The sequence below is a fragment of the Polypterus senegalus genome, chromosome 9 (assembly GCF_016835505.1).
Source record: "Polypterus senegalus isolate Bchr_013 chromosome 9, ASM1683550v1, whole genome shotgun sequence".
Lineage (NCBI taxonomy): Eukaryota > Metazoa > Chordata > Cladistia > Polypteriformes > Polypteridae > Polypterus > Polypterus senegalus.
The window spans coordinates 96,816,029-96,831,456 of NC_053162.1; the positions used below are offsets into that span (position 1 = coordinate 96,816,029).

A 15,428-nucleotide genomic window follows, 5' to 3' on the forward strand; every position below is an offset into this window, starting at 1 on the left:
GGAAGATTGGGGGTGGGGGGGGTAAATGAAATCCAACATGTTACCGTAATGGAAGGCTATTGACAAATCTATTATAAAGTTACACAATAATGAAGTGATGAATATTAAGTTCTGTATGTAACAATGTTACACCTTCATCTGTTATTATATGAATTCAGTTTGTTTAATCAGATAATAGATTGTTTTTCTTCACTTTATTACCATTGATAAAACCCACCTAAATCAATATACTGTATTTTTAGGTTTTATATGTTATTTTTTCCAAAAGTTAAATTTCTTTTTATATTCTATAATATGAACAAATAGTAACCATTGTCACCCATGTGCGCTTAGGAGGCAGCCAACAAGCCCGGAAGTGAATGAAAGATCGCGAGACAAAGGGGTAGTATAGGGTATTAACGCCTCTCTTCTTTTTTTACCAGAATTAATGAAGAAAAACAATAAACAAATTTACTCACTGACAGTCCTGGATTTCCGCCGCTGACTCCCATGGACAATGTCACTTTCCAGGCGCATCTTGATGACATCACTTCTGGTCCTACCAGATGACATCACTTCTGCCCACATCATTTCCGGCTGCCCCAGTTGACATCACTTCCATTCACACAGTCATGATGTAATTTCCACCACTACTTCCTTCTGGTCTCCATTTTCTATAAATACTTGTAAATACTATGTATACATGTATCATCACCGCTTATGGTTTTGCTCACTATTTACTTGCATTTTTTTCTGAAGATCACTGAACATTATTATATAGGGACAATTCCCCAACTCTTATTTTTTGTCTTGAGTGAGAATTATTTCCTACACCATCTCGTCTAATGGGTGACTGATCATTCTGTGACTGCATCAAATGAACATACAATAATATCAGAGGCAGATGGGGAAATAAAGGCTGTGTGCTTGAGCAATTCAGATAGAAAACTGATGAGAATAAAGATTTTTGTGGCTTTAAATATGGCATGATCGACAGAATTAGATGGCTTGGCATTAGTGTATGAGCAACAGCAAATTTAAAATAATTTCTTGGCAGAAAACATTTTTGCAGAATTCCTTTGGTAGCAAGGATATTGCTGATTAAAGGGCCAAACAGTGGCTAACAAAATTTATACAGATGGGCTACAGTCAGTCAACTAATGTCTGCCTACCAAGATAAGACTTTTCCCTAACATAAAACAATGTCATCTTAAAGTATTTTGTGTTTCAGTGCTTTGAATTAAGAATTTTACAGAAAACACTATTTTAATGTAGGATTTATAATTCAATTAAATTAGACAATTGGTGAAGAGACTGAATGCTTTTGCATTTCATTGTACACAGTATTCACTACATATACTTGTACATTTTAAAAAAACTGCTCCAGGCTAATGGGGGTGCAGAGTCTATCCTGGCACCAGTATACACAAGATAGCAAACAACTCTGGACCAGGTGTCCACCAGTGCATTACAGGGTACACAAATGCTTAAACCACACTTGTTCACTTACACTGGGGTCGATTTACAGTTGGTAATTATCCTAATTAGCAGTGCTAACCACTGAGTCACTAATACAGTGTATACAGTATATATACTGTATTACTGTATATACAGTACAGGCCAAAAGTTTGGACACACCTCCTCATTCAATGTGTTTTCTTTATTTTCATCACCATTTACATTGGTAGATTCTCACTGAAGGCATCAAAACTATGAATGAACACATGTGGAGTTATGTACTTAACAAAAAAAGGTGAAATAACTGAAAACATGTTTTATATTCTAGTTTCTTCAAAATAGCCACCCTTTGCTCTGATTACTGCTTTGCACACTCTTGGCATTCTCTCGATGAGCTTCAACAGGTAGTCACCTGAAATGGTTTTCACTTCACAGGTGTGCCTTATCAGGGTTATTTAGTGGAATTTCTTGCTTTATCAATGGAGTTGGGACCAGCAGTTGTGTTGTGCAGAAGTCAGGTTAGTTGGACGATCATTTATTTTTCAACAGGACAATGACCCCAAACACACCTCCAGGCTGTGTAAGGGCTATTTGATCAAGAAGGAGAGTGTTGGAGTGCTGTAAATGGTCATGAAAATAAAGAAAACACATTGAATGAGGAGGTGTGTCCAAACTTTTGGCCTGTACTGTATATGCTGTACAAAAAAAGCCCTTAAGGCCAAACAGATTATTTTAGAGTTCCTAGGTTTTAGAAACTGACTCTAGATCTGGACAGCAACTTATTCATATTCAGTATGTTTAACTTCTTGTCAAATAACTAACATAGGGAGAATTTGGCAACCATGGCAATTCAAAATGCATACCACTTGTCCAGAAATAAAATGTCTGTTTATCAGCTGCTTCTTACTAGCAGGTCATAAATCCAGGTTGGACAGAAGCAGGTAAAAATCAATGCATTGATAAACAGCTATAGAATTTAAAGGTTTAATTTTAATAGGTGTGTTGTTGATTATTTTTAGTGGGTAATTTAATTATATAGTCCTGGAGGGTGAAAAAAGAATAATTTGGCCTTGAAACAAATCACAAAAGATGACAGAAATACATTTTCCTTTGCTCAATCTAGTTGGTAACTGTAATACCTCAGGAGTTCACATTATTTTGGCCTATTATGGTCACAGCAAGCCTTTGGAAGATAAATGGCATATTTCTGCATCTCCCACACATGCACTTACAAATATGAGGACCTGGACTTGTGCCCATTTTTAAGTCTTTAATGAAAGCATTAGTAGTTGTGGGTGTAATACTGAAGAATCCATTTAGATGTGAATCAGGGACCCTAAAGGTGTTTTTAAAAGGTAATTATAAAATTAATTACTGATTTAAGAGATGTGCTTAAAAAGTACTGATTGTATTCATTTCTAATGTCTAAGGACAAAGCAACTTAGTTATTAGAATTTCTGGCCATAAATATCTATAATGCTTGAGGCACATTTGCTTTAATATTTCAATCACTTAGTCATTAATGATGATTAATTCACATTTTTAACTTTATTCCATACTCCTCAGTTTTATGGCTTTGTTATACTGTAACCTAATTTATAGCGGTCCTTTGAATGTCTGTGAATGAACAAAACATTACTGACCCCTTGAGATGTCTTCTTAAACACCATCCTGAAACCATTACTACAGTCCAAAATGTTACATAACCATGTGAACTTCTCTTGGATGCAGTGGATAATCCAACCCAGTTGGACGAACTAAACTGGAGAATCAATGAAGTTTTTTTTATTATTACTAATATTTTTAAATTGAGCTTTAACTCAAATTGTACACTAGTATTCAGTACATGGTATCCAAAAGAGTGGAGGGTTAAAGAGTAACATTGGTATTATAAATGGGAAAATGAAATAACCACACCGAAGTAGCTAAATAGAGACCTTATTTTTTTTAGCGGAGCCCAGACATTCTATACAGTTACAGTAGTTGCATTATGTTGTTAATCTTCACGTTTTACTGTGTTCCTTATGCATTTATTGTTGAACGATACGAACGAGGCCATCATCATTATCAAGATCTTAGTTGTGCCTTTCTTGGATTGGGAATCACTCACAATATACCAGTCTCTCTGCCCCTGCAAATTACAATATAACTAGGGAAAATAAGAAAAAATGTTTTATGAATTACTTCTCATGGTAGTTAATACTGTATAATAGTCATTACTAAGAAAATAATGAATTGGGTTTTACATATAAGCTATTCTGCGGTGGGCTGGCACCCTGCCCATGGTTTGTTTCCTGCCTTGCGTCTTTTGTTGGCTGGGATTGGCTCCAGCAGACCCCCGTGACCCTGTAGTTAGGATATAGGGGGTTGGATAATGGATGGATATAAGCTATTCCAAATGAGTCTGCAAAATATTTAAACTATACACTCTGGTTGTAAACATCCTTATTCCAGTTCAGGTTTGTAGCTAACCAGAGCCAATACTGTTTGCAGATATGAACCATCCCTGGATGGGGCAACAGTCCATCTCTGGGTATTCTTTTAATAAGTAATTATTGGAGCTTTAGTGACTCACTAGCATGTGTATATTTTTCTAGCCATTCAATCTCAGTCAGTTTTAATATACTCAGCAAAAAAAGAAACGTCCCTTTTTCAGGACTGTGTATTTCAACAATAATGTTTTAAAAATCCAAATAACTTTACAGATCTTCATTGTAAAGGGTTTAAACAATGTTTTCCATGCATATTCAATTAACCATAATCAATTAATTAACATGCACCTGTGGAATGGTCGTTAAGACCTTAACAGCTTGCAGAAAGTAGGCATTTAAGGTCACAGTTCTAAAAACACAGGACACTAAAGAGACTTGTCTACCGACTGTGAAAAACACCCAAAGAAAGATGCCTAGGGTCCCTGCTCATCTGCGTGAACGTGCATTGGGCATGCTGTAGGGAGGCATGAGGACTGCTGATGTGGCTAGGGCAATAAATTGCCATGTCCGCACTGTGAGACGCCTAAGACAGCGCTACAGGGAGACAGGAAGGACAGCTGATCATCCTCACAGTGGAAGACCACGTGTAACAACACCTGCACAGGATCAGTACATCCGAATATCACACCTGCGTGACAGGTACAGGATGGCCACAACAACTGCCCGAGTCACACCAGGAACACACAATCCCTCCATCAGTGCTCAGACTGTACGCAACAGACTGAGAGAGGCTGGACTGAGGGCTTGTAGGCCTGTTGTAAGGCAGGTCCTTACCAGACATCACCAGCAATAACGCCGCCTATGGGCACAAACCCACCTTCGCTGGACCAGACAGGAGTGGCAAAAAGTGCTCTTCACTGATGAGTCACGGTTTTGTCTCACCAGGGGTGATGGACGGATTCGAGTTTATTGTCGAAGGAATGAGCGTTACACCGAGGCCTGTACCCTGGAGCGGGATCGATTTGGATCGATGGCTAGGGCCATTCCCCCCAGAAATGTCCAGGAAACTTGCAGGTGCCTTGGTGGAAGAGTGGGGTAACATCTCACAGCAAGAACTGACAAATCTGGTCCAGTCCATGAGGAGGAGATGCACTGCAGTACTTCAAGCAGCTGGTGGCCACACCAGATACTGACTGGTACTTTTGATTTTGAGCCTCCCTTCATTCAGGGACACATTGTGAAACATTTTTAGTTTATGTCTTATGGTGTTGACTCTTTTAGTGTTCATACAAATATTTACACATTAAGTTTACTGAAAGTAAAAACAGTTGAAAGTCAGAGGACGTTTCTTTTTTTGCTGAGTATATGTGTTTTTAACAAATCTATCCTACTAACAAATATGTAATTTATAATATATGTTTAATAAATTACACAATTTTGTGTTTGAAATTGAGAACATGGTTATAATACTATATTCTGTTTTTAAGTGTTAGCTAAAATCTGTCAGTTTATGTGCTAAATGCTATAAAGACACAAGAATCATTTATGTCATTTACACCAATGAGCTGCAGCCTACTGTATCTTCAGGGAAAAGGTGTCTTAAAGTACAGTATAACTGTATAGGGCATTTGGTAGGCAAAAATAATTTTTTGCAGCTTATCTGTGTATTAATGTTTAAGACTTTGTCTAAAATATTAGCTTTCCTGAATTGATGCCTCATCCATATTGGTAGCCTCAGTATAAAACACAGTCCAGCATGCTTCACATGTATCACACAGACCTAAACTCTTCTGAATATATTCAGGAAGCTTTAAAATAGCACAGTAAGATGACTTATATATTCTGATGTGTGACAAAACAAATAGAAAACGCTGTGCCAGTATGTGGTTGAAAATATATACTTTGAAACAGGCCTATAAATAACATTTCTACCTGGCACCTTTGAAAGAAACAACATGTGTAAAAGCATTTGAGTGGAAGCCATGCATTTTAAGATTACTTATGGCATTGCTTTAAATCCAAACTGATAATCTGTAACAATTCTATGTGAAATAAGCAGTAAATTACAATTTGTTTTGGTTTAAATTTGTAATGTAGGGTTCATAGTTGCCTGAGTAAACACAAAGAGATGGGTGGATGAATTTTCAATTTATTTTGGATTGCATTATTGTAAAAGTAATATGGAAAATCAAGATTAAGTCAATTAATAAATGACATTTGTTTCATCTTACATCAAAAAGTAGTTGTCCTAGGGTAATGAATATTACCTAATATACTATGTATCAATATAGAAGAGAAAAAAAATGCAGTGGGCAGAGTGAAATCACACAGGTAATCTCCAAGAAAGAGAGTGAAAACAGGACATGTCAGAAAGGGAGGTCCTTTCATATGCTAGTCTAAAAGACAGGAAATCAGTACAGGATACTAAACTTAGTGATTTATGGTGGCTGAAAATCGAACTAGACAGGTACACCGAAGTAAAAAAGAGGTTAGTGGCCAGTGATGAATCTGAAGAGGTTCTTTAAGTACAGTAGAGGACAAGAAGCTCGGCAGATGAAAAGGCACCTCACCCTTTAGTTGAAGTGGAAAGGAAACCGAAAAGCCACAGAGGAGTGGTAATACTTCACAAAACCCACTGACATGTGGCAGGACAGTTTGCAGGCTAGAAGCTCTTGGACCAGGTTGTTCGGTTAAGAACTAGGATGGACAGGACTGGTAGTATGGAAATATACTGCTCAAAAGAATTAAAGGAACACTTTTTAATCAGAATATAGCATAAAGTCAATGAAACTTATGGGATATTAATCTGGTCAGTTAAGTAGCAGAGGGGGTTATTAATCAGTTTCAGCTGCTGTGGTGTTAATGAAATTAACAACAGATGCACTAGAGGGGCAACAATGAGATGACCCCCAAAACAGGAATGGTTTAACAGGTGGAGGCCACTGACATTTTTCCCTCCTCATCTTTTCTGACTGTTTCTTCACTAGTTTTGCATTTGGCTACAGTCAGTGTCACTACTGGTAGCATGAGGCGATACCTGGACCCTAGAGAGGTTGCACAGGTAGTCCAACTTCTCCAGGATGGCACATCAATACGTGTCATTGCCAGAAGGTTTGCTGTGTCTCCCTGCTCAGTCTCAAGGGCATGGAGGAGATTCTAGGAGACAAGCAGTTACTCTAGGAGAGCTGGAGAGGGCCATAGAAGGTCCATAACCCATCAGCAGGACCAGTATCTGCTCCTTTGGGCAAGGAGGAACAGGATGAGCGCTGCCAGAGCCCTACAAAATGACCTCCAGCAGGCCACTGGTGTGAATGTCTCTGACAAAACAACCAGAAAGACTTCATGAGGGTGACCCAAGGTCCCCATGTCCTCTAATGGGCCCTGAGCTCACTGCCCAGCAGCATGCAGCTCGATTGGCATTCGCCATAGAATAAGTGAATTGGCAGATGCACCACTGGTGCCCTGTGCTTTTTACAGATGAGAGCAGGTTCACCCTGAGCACGTGACAGAAGTGAAAGGGTCTGGAGAAGCCATGGAGAACATTATGCTGCCTGTAACATCATTCAGCATGAGCAGTTTGGTGGTGGGTTAATGATTGTCTGGGGAGGCATATCCATGGAGGGTCACACAGACCGCTACAGGCTTGACAAAGGCACCTTGGCTGCCATTAGGTATCAGGATGAAATCCTTGGACCCATTGTCAGACCCTATGCTGGTACAGTGGCTCCTGGTGCACGACAATTCCTGGCCTCATGTGGTGAGAGTATGCAGGCAGTTCCTGGAGGATGAAGGAATTGATACCATTGACTGGCCACCACACTTTCCTGACCTAAATCCAATAGAACACCTCTGGGACATTATGTTTTGGTCCATCCAATGCCACCAGGTTGCACCTCAGACTGTCCAGGAGCTCAGTGATGCCCTGGTCCAGATCTGGGAGGAGATCCCCCACAACACCATCTGTCATCTCATTAGAAGCATGCACCGATGTTGTCAGGCATGTATACAAGAACACAAGGGCCATACAAAGTGCTGCGTACAATTTTGAGTTGCTGCAATTAAATTTTGGCAAAATGGACTAGCCTGCCACATAATTTTTTCACTCTGATTTTTGGGGCGCCTTTGAATTCAGGGCTCTGTAGGTTGATCATTTTCATTTCCATCAAACGATGTGGCATCCTTTCGTTCCTAACACATTACCCAGTCTATATCAGTATAGATATCCAGGAGGATTTCTTTTTCCCATTGAGATCTGATGTGTTTTCAAAGTGTTCCTTTAATTTTTTGAGCAGTTTATATCTACAAGAATATGTGAATTTTTACAGACTGGATAAATAGAATATACTATGCACAGAAATTAGAATGTATGATTACACACTTATTTTAACTAAGCGCTTGTTTTATTATGTGATTTTGCACCTTATAAGACATTATTATTTTTCAAATATGTTGTAATCTCACCAATACAGTTTAAGCACTGTTAAGCACTGAATTGGATTAAGTCTTTGGTAGTTAAAACACTGGAATGCACTGATTTGCACATAGTCTTATATGTAAATTTTCCACCAATATAAAATGATACCCTGAAAGCCAATGGCATAGACTGGATGGAAGATTACCAGTAAGGGGGCATGGCTGAAAAGGACAGGAGACAAAGATGGCAAAATGCCAAAATGTGTTCCTGTTACTATAATGAATGATGGGCATAACCGAATGGAAACTGTGCTTAACTGAAGGGTAATACGATAAAGGTGGCAAATGCCATTAGGTGCTTCCCTTTAGCATAAGCAGGAGTATCAAAGTATCCTATCTATGTTAAGCTATGTATAAAAATGTCTCTGAACCTAGGAACAGTATCTCACTCTGTGGGCTAAGTACAGCTTTTATTATCTTTTAATAAAGTCTAAAAGGGAACCAGAAGGCTTTGGGACTCTGTGTGAATTCCTGCCTTTAGATGTTATTGGTTTGAGATTTTATTCTGCAACAAAAGGAGGTCATTTCCGAAAACAATTTGCATAATAACATTCTCTTGATTAACAATTCAAAAAGTGTACTTGAATTTAGTGGGTAAACATGCACAGTGATTAACCTAACATTTAGAATTCACTCTTTTTCACATTCTACTTTACTCTAATGGATATTTACTGTTTGATTATTGTTTATAAATCTAATGAACTAAATGAACAAAATGCAGTAATAAGTTAAAGACTCTTCATATGTTTAGACTATGAAAAATTAAAATAAAACATGTAGACAGTCATGAAACTGGCAAGTACTTGAGCTGCTATCTCCTATGAGAAAATTAGAGGAACCTTTCAAAAAAAAAAAACTCTACAGCAAATTATAAACATCTTAAAATGTAAATCTATGTTTTATCTTTTTCACCAAACTTCAGACTTGTGCATTATCTATAAAAAGATCTATGGCTATAAACAAGAAATTCAGTAAAACAGAAAACAGTCTAAGCAAACCTGGCAGTACTAACAGAAAAAAAAGCTTACCCATAACAGAAGTCCAATGTATCAAAAGCAAATGTCAATGGGATAAACAAAACTAGAAAACATCAGCAAGTTGACCTAACGGCCAAGTGATGAACGAGAGCCACACAGCACTGAAGTGATGGCAAAATAATTTGTATTACTATTTAATGTCAAATATGAAGCAGGAGAATAAGGATGATTTAATTCTAAGCATGAGCAGAAAGGGGCATAGAGCCTGTTCTGACAGCATTGTCCACAAGATGGAAACCAGCCAGTCCTGACCAGGTTCCACTCTTCTTTAAGTACACTTACTTTTGAACTGCCAGTTAACCAAATGTCTGGGGTAAATAACAGCTCTACAGAGACAGCAACTATGGCACATTTTAAAACTAAGATGCTGGCTCTGAAACATAGCCTTTCTAACCACTGTGCCACCAGCTTACTCATGATAAGAAGGGTTAAGACAAAACATAGCTGAGAAAGGATGTTCAAGGCCAAAAATATAGGAGTCACAAAAGACTTGAGCAGAGTAAAAAATGAACCAGAAAAAAAACTGTAAACCTTAATTTTAATAATTCAGATAAATGCATCCTTTTATCATGATCCTTTGCTTGGTTCCTTTCCTCTTCATTTATCAAAAAATATTGTTGAGTGAGCTCTTTTCTTTGTACATGACCAAGTTAAAGTCTTTGTTTTGCATCGGCTTTGTGATCAGTGTCTTTTTCTAGTATCTTTATACCTCCTTTTCTTTTGATCTTTATATCATTTGGCTCAGTTTTGTTCACCTATCCCATAGACACATACAATATCAAAAGCTTCCTGCTATATTGCTGACATTCTCGTTCAAGGTTTTCACAAATTTCCTTCAGGTGTTGATTTAAAACTCTTCTGGCAGTGCCTTCACTCTGAGGAATGTCTCACTTGCCTTTGCTATAGTTTCTTGATTTCCTAAAATCTTCACTGATGAGGAATCTGTGGTGGAAGATTTTACTCATTACCACTCAGTTTTTGTTTTTGCTTTCTTGTATATGAAGTAAACAGAAAGTATTGTAATCATCCAAAGATTCGATGTCGAGATTTTGATGAATCTCAACATTTTAGACCTCCCTGACTTTCTTGTATATGAAGTATAGGGAAAGTATTGGAATCCTCCAAAAATTCAATTTCGAGATTTTGATGAATCTTGATGTTTTAGACCTCCCTGAGTCTGAAAATGCCATTTTTGGAATTGTGTCTCTGTGTCTGTCTGTCAGTGTGTGTGTGTATGTAAACACAATAACGAGTATGCTTTCAGTTAGGTCAACCAAATTTTGCATACAAGTATTAGGTACAAAACATAGATTTCTATCAACTTTTGGGCTATTTCCATTAACCAGAAGTGGTACTTTACCTTTTATTCATGCAGTTGCAGTGTCTGATTTATTCAACTTTATTTTTAGAATAATTGTTCAATATATTATTCATTTGAATTGATTTGTTGTTGATGATTCTTTAATGTACATAATATAAAAATATGATTGTCTTGCAGTTTACTCCTCAAATATCCATCCCCATATCAGAGAATATGAGAAAGTCTAGGGGACCACTCCTGAAAGTCTAGGAGACCACTCCTGATTTTTTTTTATTATTGTCCCATGTTACGTGCTGATTTTGCTTCCTTTTGTAAAAATTAATTTCCACATACCATTTTTCTTAGATATTATTCTTACAGGTTTATCTGAAATAGAAAAAGGAAATAGAATGCATTCACAATTAGGAGACAACAACAATAAATACATTTTAATTTATAAAATAATATAGAAAAATTCAATTTGGCAGTCTAATTTTCTAAACCACATATTCAGTTCTGGATCATTGGAGTAACAGCATTGGACAGAAGATCACAACCTAGCCTTGATGGGAAAATGCAGTATGTCTTGAACTATTTTGGAGAATTTAGACACTATGAGGACGACCATAAGTTGCTTCATTATGGTCTTGAACTCTCTAAAACCTCAAAGTGCTAGACTCTTTTGATTAGATGAGGTTCTTGTTGACCACAGACCACACAAAGAGGCACTCATACTGAGCAAGTTTAGAATTGCATGCCTTTGCAAAGCTGAACACGTGAACTGGCAAATGGGATTACCAGAACAATGTCCAGTGGGCTGCACTGGTGGGTCACATGCAGTAAGATATAGTGAGAAAATAAATGACCAAAACAATAAGAAAGAGAGAGTTTAACAGTGTGACTGGCTCACACTGTACCCTAAGGGTACCTGTCCAGCCACATGGTTCCACTAACCCCAGGGCCATCTAAAAATGTAAGAGACACAGATAAGCAGAGAGATGGAGAAAATATCCTCAGAAAATACAAAAGGGGGAGCTGAAAAAATAAAGGAAAAAAATAAAACACTCAAACAAAGGGCAGAAAAGTGCAAAGAAATCAGCAATGTATTTTGACATTCTTAGATGGAGAGACTGCAGCAGAGCCTGTGTGTAGGAGTGGTCAGCAGCTGGAGGATATCGGACAGTGCAGTATCTGCACAGCTTGTATTTTATGTCAGTTGATCTACTGTACCAGTGATTCTAAAGTTCAGTCCTGGAGATCTCCCTGTGGTTGCAGATTTCTGTTACAACCAATTTCTTGATCAGTGAGTTGTTTTTACCTTTTAATTTATCTCATTGCTTAATTATCACAAAGTTTTTTCTTTTTTGTATCAGGAAAGAGCAGTTATATGAAATCATTATTTATAATAAATTCAAAAATATAATTTTTTCTCATATTTGCTTTTACTTTTGTGGGGAGTTTGCTCTCTTAATCGTCCGATAATTACAATTAATTATGAGCAGAGCAGACAGAAGTGCAAACATGGAATGCTTAAGGACAGCAGTTAATTTAGTTGTCAGACATTTTGTGTGCTTATTAATACATAATGGATCAAATAATCAAAATATTGTAAAACAAAACTAATTAATTTGTCCCCATCTAGCACACGTTTGTAGATTCTTGCTTCAGTGAGTAAAAATTTAACTTTGCCAGTAAGCTTGCTTATTTAAGGTAGGAGTCCAATTAAAAGAAATTGGATGTAGTACTAGGGTGTTATACCATCTTAGCCATTATGGATGTACAGTAGTGAGACTTGAGCAAAATGACTCAAAAGGTGTTGTTTTGCGTAACTTCCCACTACAAGAAATTGGATGAAAAACTGTGGTCAGAACTGAAACTGCAGACATCTACAGCATTGAACTTACAAATTAGGTAATGTTATGTGGGCATACATTGCTGAGATGGCTAAAGTGCTAGGATGGTCGATGCTCACCAGATTGTGGTGAACCAGTCTGATCAAAAGACCAGGGCCGATTTGATCCCAGTCCATCCCTAGAAATTGTAACAGAAAAAGTCACTGGAATGAAATGAACGACATATCCATAATAAATCCACATCCGAAACACATCCGAAACAGAAGTTTCATTAAATATGAACTGTTTACAGTCAATCAACTTATAATAATTGAAGCGCAAATCTGTGACTTCGGCCAATGTTAAAACGCGCCATCATTACGATGTAGATTAAGGCGTAATACACTATCAAATGCTTAAAATCTTAATCTTCCTGTTTACGTGAAAAACTACAAATTGTTGTATTATTACACTTCATTTTTTAAAGATCCTGCTTAAAGGGAGAGAAAAGGCGTCAAATCAGGTACGTTTTAAGTCCTTATTTTCTCATTGAAGACGATTTGTATTAAATTTCATCTGCATTACAAAATTACATGAATATGTAACGTATGATTGATATGTTGATCCACCTAGGTAACAATTTAAAATGACCGCTTTCGTATTGATACTCGCCGTTCCGTTTGCGATTTTCTCAGTCAATTCACAAAAGTGTTCAATGCAATGAATGACTGCGTCAAGACGTCAATGCCTACGTAAAGCCGTGCAGTCTGCGTCATCGCTGCCGGGAAACTTAAAATTAAACGAATGGATCTTAAAAAAAAAGCCGATACCAAATTTCTGTGATTGTTTTTTAAATCGCAGCATTAATTTAAGCTAAGTTAACCGTCTGCTTATTACTGTTCCTACTGCAAAGCTATTCAGGACGCCAAGGTCAAAGGCGTCGGCTTCATTTTCAGATGTGAAATGAACCGAAGCGGACGTTAAGAGCGACTCCTGTCCGAGGTTTTAGGTTTTCTTGAATAAGCACTTAAAAACTGACGAAGTCTGTGAATAATCAGTTGTCAAATATCTCATTTAAAGTATTTTCATTTTGGTGGGATACTAGTGTGCTGCGCTTATTCTGTATTTCCAAATCTTTCTTTTGGTAAGTAGAACATTTCTAGTTATGTAGACGTCCATCTTTTACGACGCTTTTTTTTATCACTTTTGAGATTCGCTTATTTAATCACATATGTCGGGCTTCTTTTCAATGACTTTCAGGAAACTACGGAGGCGTAGTGTAATATGATTGAATCCTTGCGGTTTCATTTTATAACTACAGTAAAATCGGTTAGAGTAATAAAGATCAGTCGTAAATAGTAAAATACTGCTTTTTTTCATTAAAGTCTGGAGCTGCTGGATATCACAGGGTTTACCACAAGTAAAGTAAATAAGGTGTGTGGAACTGTATTTTACTCAAACACTTGCCAAGTTTCCATCCAGTTTTTTGCGACGTTTTGTTATCGACAAGCAGAATATACGTTAAAAAAATGTGCGAAATTTGCTGTCTCCAGCCTGTTTCCATCCAACTGGTTTTTTATCGATAAAATGGTGTGCGTGATGACGTCATGCCCTCCAAAACGAACTGTCGCATAAGTTTTGTTGTATCGCGAAAAAAATATGCCCTTGAGCCGTTTCCATACATAATTTTGTGTATGTCGCAAATTATCTACCTTTTGTTTTCCACGTTACACCCCCTCCACTAAACAAAGAAACAAAAATTGAGAGATTATTCAGACAGTTTTTTTTTATTTGCCAGCTTACTGTTATTTCAGTTTCACAAATAATTGGAATTGTACATAATATCCGAAGACGACAGCAGAATGAAGCAGTTGCTTGTCTGATAGCCCTAGAGCTCGAAGAAAGTACCCCAGTGCGGGTATGGGAGAAACGACGGAATAAGACCTTCTGAAAGGAGGTGGTGGAGAGACACTTCACAGAAAATCTCTGGCTGCAATATTTTAGAATGACACGGCCGATGTTTGAGATGTTGTGTGGATTCATCAGTCCTGTCACCGACCACCGGTTCCAACCCAAAAGCGGATTGCCATCGCCCTTTACAAGCTGGCAACCTGCGCCGAGTATAGAGTAGTTGGAGAAACTTTCGGGGTTAGTAAAACTACCGTCCATCGATGTGTATATGCTGTGTGCACCGCTATTAAAGAAAAATTAATGCGGCGTTATATCAGACTTCCGACTGTAGCGGAGGCCAATGAAATTGCATATCGCAATTCCTTGGTGCATCTTGTGCCACAGATTTACGGTGCGCTGGATGGCACGCATGTGCCTATTCTTCCCCCGACGGAAGGCTACCGCGATTATATTAATCGCAAAGGGTGACCATCTATTGTTCTCCAGGCCCTTGTTGACGACAGGTGCATGAAACGAGACATTTGCGTTGGCACTCCTGGAAGTGCCCATGATGCAGCTGTGTTTGCAGCATCGGATCTGTACAGGTGAGCCTACCTTTCAACATCCCTTCTCAGTGCTATAACAACTGAATTAGTACTGTAACCTGCTTCCCTTAAGGTTTTTAATTAAAACTGAAATTTGAATTAATACAAAATAACGACGTTTAATCAAAAAAACTAAAGTTAATATTAATGAGAGAATTTCTCATATATGCTAAAACATCTGCCATTTAATAATAAGAAAAAAATGTTTAGATAATGAAACACACGGTTTATTAAATATTTTGACTGGCACAGTAAATTACTTTTGCGGTTTTTGTATTATTTAGACATCCTGAGAGACACCCCCAGGCTACAGTTGATGTGGAGGGAGTTCAGGTACCCCTTTTAGGAGCAGGAGACCCAGCCTATCCGCTACTGCATTGGCTCATCACGAGAAATAACGAGTCTCTTCATCAGACCATGCG

The 15,428-nt window shown here is 37.8% G+C and overlaps 1 protein-coding gene across 3 annotated transcripts in view; it reads left to right on the top strand.

The window, feature by feature from the left end:
* Positions 1 to 13,347: 13,347 nt before the first annotated feature.
* The window catches only part of zgc:173742 (DNA topoisomerase I, mitochondrial), a 187,394-nt gene continuing 185,313 nt past the window's right edge, over positions 13,348 to 15,428 (top strand). For 2 of the 3 annotated variants that reach the window (XM_039763499.1, XM_039763501.1), the window contains exon 1: positions 13,348 to 13,655. The gene's annotated coding sequence lies outside the window, so the exon portion shown is untranslated. The remainder of the gene's footprint in view (positions 13,656 to 15,428) is intronic. The other variant, XM_039763502.1, reaches the window with a different exon arrangement.